We start from the raw sequence: 5,339 nt of genomic DNA on the forward strand, positions 1-5,339 counted from the left end.
TTAATTCTGTGTGCTTGGACTCTAATGATTCTTTCCTTTATTTTTTTAACTCTCTTTCCTTACTCTTCTATCCTTCCCTCCCTTCTTCATTCTCATTGCCACCATCACCTTTTATTGAGAAGTGGAGACAAAAATCACAAAATGAAGCCAATACAACATTAAACTGGTTGCTTCTGGTCCTAGTGTGTACTTGATGTGCATTCCAGGTGCCTGCAGAGGCCAGAAGGCATTAGATCCCATGAAAATGGAATTACAGATGGTTGTAAGCTGGTGGGTGAGTATGGGTATCAAACCTGGGTCCTCTAGAGAACAGCTAGTGCTCTTGGACACTGATCCCTAGCTTATGTTTCCTGAGCTAACTTTATATAATGTTACTTCTTTATCTTAATATATAATTTTAAAAAGAGTGGCTGTGGCACTAACCTAGCTGAACAGGTAACTTTCAAGGCTTTAGTGTAAGTTTCCCCTTCAGAATGTCCAGGTGGCAGCAGTGGTGCATTAAAACATGGCAATTGTTTCTCAATCACCTTGGATAAATTTTCAGTTGATTGACTCCCAAGTGATTTGTTGTGAGCGCTATAAATAACACATGTGGCCAATAAGAGTCTATTTGGACTCTTTTTCCTGCATCAGTTGTTTCGTACATTGGGCTTTTAAAACATATCCTGGTTTACATTAGCAGAATGATTATTTTATCTCTAAGGACAGAAATGAGCATTTATCTGCACTGCTGATGCAGCATGATGGAATAGGTGATACATGAAAAAGACGGAGTATAAAAACACAAACCCTATTATTTTCAGAAATATACTCAGAGCTCTCCTAAACCTCATCGCAGAGCTTATTTTCTCAAGCAACATAATCTTGGGAATATCAAGAATCAAGAGTTCCAAGCATAATAGCCAGAAACTAAAAACAACCTAGATGTCCTTCCATAGATGCTCAGCCACTAAAAAAATAAAATCATCATAAAGAAAAGTGTCAGAAATATTGAATAGTGAAATATTTGGTCATTGGCCTTAAAAAAGTGAAATCATTTAGTTTGATGTTGACTACTGGTTCACTGTATACTGTTTTTACTATGTTTAGGTATGGGCCTTGAATTCCTGATCTTTTCAAGACTTTTAACATGAAGGGGTGTTGAAATTTGTCAAATGCTTTCTCAGTATCTAATGAAATGATCATGTGGTGTCTTTGAGTTAATTTACATAATGGATTACATTGATGGATTTCTGCACCCCAGGAATGAAACCTGCTTGGTCATGGTGGATACTCATTTTCATGTGTTCTTGGAATTGGTTTGTAAGAATTTTATTGAGTATTTTTATATTGATATTAATAAGGGAAATTGGTCTGAGGTTATCTTTCTTTGTTGGGTCTTTGTGTGGTTTAGGCACAATCATAATTGTGGCTTCAAATAATGAATTTGGTAGTGTTCCTTCTGTTTCTATTTTGTGGAATAGTTTGAAGAGTATTGGTATTAGGTCTTCTTTGAAGGTCTGATAGAATTATGCACTAAACCCATCTGTTCCTGGGCTTTTTCTGGTTGGGAGACTTTTAATGACTGCTTCTATTACTTTAGGGGTAATGGGACTGTTTGGATGGTTATCTGATCCTGATTTAATTTTGGTACCTGGTATCTGTCTAAATAGAGAGAAACAAGAAGCAATCCAATATCAGGGAGTAGACAAGGCTGCCCACTCCCTAACTGTTCGATATAGCCAGAGCAGTTAGGCAACAAAAGGAGGTCAAAGGGATACAAATTGGAAAAGAAGAAGTCAAAATATGACCATTTTTAGATGATATAATGGTATACTTAAGTGATCCCCAAAGTTCCACCGGAGAACTACTAAGCCTGATAAGCACCTTTCAGCAAAGTGGCTGGGTATAAAATTCACTCAAACAAATCAGTAGCCTTCTTCTCCTCAAAGGATAAACAGGCTGAGAAAGAAATTAGGGGAACCACTAAAATCAGGGACTAGACAAGGCTGCCCACTCTCTCCCTACTTATTCAATATAGTTCTTGAAGTTCTAGCCAGAGCAATCAGACAACAAAAGGAGGTCAAGGGGATACAGATCGGAAAAGAAGAAGTCAAAATATCACTATTTGCAGATGATATGATAGTATATTTAAGTGATCCCAAAAGTTCCACCAGAGAACTACTAAAGCTGATAAACAACTTCAGCAAAGTGGCTGGGTATAAAATTAACTCAAATAAATCAGTTGCCTTCCTCTACACAAAAGAGAAACAAGCCGAGAAAGAAATTAGGGAAACGACACCCTTCATAATAGACCCAAATAATATAAAGTACCTCGGTGTGACTTTAACCAAGCAAGTAAAAGATCTGTACAATAAGAACTTCAAGACTCTGAAGAAAGAAATTGAAGAAGACCTCAGAAGATGGAAAGATCTCCTATGCTCATGGATTGGCAGGATTAATAGAGTAAAAATGGCCATTTTACCAAAAGCGATCTACAGATTCAATGCAATCCCCATCAAAATAGCAATCCATTTCTTCAAAGAGTTAGACAGAACAATTTGCAAATTCATCTGGAATAACAACAAACCCAGGATAGCTAAAACTATTCTCAACAATAAAAGGACTTCAGGGGGAATCACTATCCCTGAACTCAAGCAGTATTACAGAGCAATAGTGATAAAAACTGCATGGTATTGGTACAGAGACAGACAGATAGACCAATGGAATAGAATTGAAGACTCAGAAATGAACCCACACACCTATGGGCACTTGATTTTTGACAAAGTAGCCAAAACCATTCAATGGAAAAAAGATAGCATTTTCAGCAAATGGTGCTGGTTCAACTGGAGGTCAACATGCAGAAGAATGCACATCGATCCATGCTTATCACCCTGTACAAAGCTTAAGTCCAAGTGGATCAAGGACCTCCACATCAAACCAGATACACTCAAACTAATAGAAGAAAAACTAGGGCAGCATCTGAAACACATGGGCACTGGAAAAAATTTCCTGAACAAAACACCAATGGCTTATGCTCTAAGATCAAGAATCGACAAATGGGATCTCATAAAACTGCAAAGCTTCTGTAAGGCAAAGGACACTGTGGTTAGGACAAAACGGCAACCAACAGATTGGGAAAAGATCTTTACCAATCCTATAACAGATAGAGGGCTTGTATCCAAAATATACAAAGAAATCAAGAAGTTAGACCGCAGGGAGACAAATAACCCTATTAAAAATGGGGTTCAGAACTAAACAAAGAATTCACATCTGAGGAATGCCGAATGGCTGAGAAACACCTAAAGAAATGTTCAACATCTTTAGTCATAAGGGAAGTGCAAATCAAAACAACCTTGAGATTTCACCTCACACCAGTGAGAATGACTAAGATCAAAAACTCAGGTGACAGCAAATGCTGGCGAGGATGTGGAGAAAGGAACACTCCTCCATTGTTGGTGGGATTGCAGACTGGTACAACCATTCTGGAAATCAGTCAGGAGGTTCCTCAGAAAATTGGACATTGAACTGCCTGAGGATCCAGCTATACCTCTCTTGGGCATATACCCAAAAGATGCCCCAACATATAAAAAAGACACGTGCTCCACTATGTTCATCGCAGCCTTATTTATAATAGCCAGAAGCTGGAAAGAACCCAGATGCCCTTCAACAGAGGAATGGATACAGAAAATGTGGTACATCTACACAATGGAATATTACTCAGCTATCAAAAACAATGACTTTATGAAATTCATAGGCAAATGGTTGGAACTGGAAAACATCATCCTGAGTGAGGTAACCCAATCACAGAAAAACACACATCGTATGCACTCATTGATAAGTGGCTATTAGTCCAAATGCTTGAATTACCCAAGATGCCTAGAACAAATGAAACTCAAGATGGATGATCAAAATGTGAATGCTTCACTCCTTCTTTAAAAGGGGAACACGAATACCCTTGGCAGGGAATAGAGAGGCAAAGATTAAAACAGACACAGAAGGAACACCCATTCAGAGTCTGCCCCACATGTGGCCCATACATATACAGCCATTCAATTAGACAAGATGGATGAAGCAAAGAAGTGCAGGCTGACAGGAGCCAGATGTAGATCGCTCCTGAGAGACACAGCCAGAATACAGCAAATACAGAGGCGAATGCCAGCAGCAAACCACTGAACTGAGAACGGGACCCCCGTTGAAGGAATCAGAGAAAGAACTGGAAGAGCTTGAAGGAGCTCGAGACCCCTTATGAACAACAATGCCAAGCAACCAGAGCTTCCAGGGACTAAGACACTACCTAAAGACTATACATGGACTGACCCTGGACTCTGACCTCATAGGAAGCAATGAATATTCTAGTAAGAGCACCAGTGGAAGGAGAAGCCCTTGGTCCTTCTAAGACTGAACCCCCAGTGAACGTGATTGATGGGGGGAGGGCGGCAATGAGGGGAGGATGGGGAGGGGAACACCCATAAAGACGGGGAGGCAGAGGGGTTAGGGGGATGTTGGCCCGTAAACCGGGAAAGGGAATAACACTCGAAATGTAAATAAGAAATACTCAAGTTAATTAAAAAAAACTCAGGTGACAACTCAGGTCATGCTGGGGAGGATGTGGAGAAAGAGGTACTGAAAGACCCCCGGAGCAAACTGGTACTGAAAGACCCCCGGAGCGGGGAGACCGTCGCTTAAGTCTCAGGATGACACGACTCTCCAAGAACTCACGTGAGACCATCCTTGCTGTAATCACACGAGGTTTATTAACCGGAACCAGTGCACTGGGGTCAAGACTCGGATCCCACGCAGGGGCAATGGAGTTCGATGACCAGTAGCTAAGACAAGGGGAATTTAAAGGAGGAAACCGCAACCCAAGGGGGTAGGGAGGGTGTCATTGGAAAATGTCAAGAATACCAGTGAAAAATCACAAAGGGGAGCTTCCTGTTTCTCAAGATTGTTTAACTTTATGGTCTGCTAGTTCCTGGGAGAAGCTTCCTGCTTCTCAAGATTGTTCTCTAAGATTTTAATCTAACTTTATGATCAGCTAGTTCCTGGGAGAAACCTGTTGAACCGGCCGATGTAATTATCTATTCTATGGCCATAGGAGAGGCTTCCTGGAACATACAGTTCTGGGTCCTAACTTGTTCTGCTCTAAACTTTAGAATTGTCTAGGGGGACAATTCTAAAACTTTTACCTTTCAGTACAACCACTCTGGAAATCAGTCTGGAGGTTTCTCAGAAAATTGGACATTGCCTTACCTGAGGACCCAGCTATCCCTCTCCTGGGCATATACCCAAAAGATGCTTCAACATACAACAAAGACACATTCTCCACTATGTTCATAGCAGCCTTATTTTTAATAGGA

The sequence above is a fragment of the Rattus norvegicus genome, chromosome X (assembly GCF_036323735.1).
Source record: "Rattus norvegicus strain BN/NHsdMcwi chromosome X, GRCr8, whole genome shotgun sequence".
NCBI classification, from domain to species: domain Eukaryota; kingdom Metazoa; phylum Chordata; class Mammalia; order Rodentia; family Muridae; genus Rattus; species Rattus norvegicus.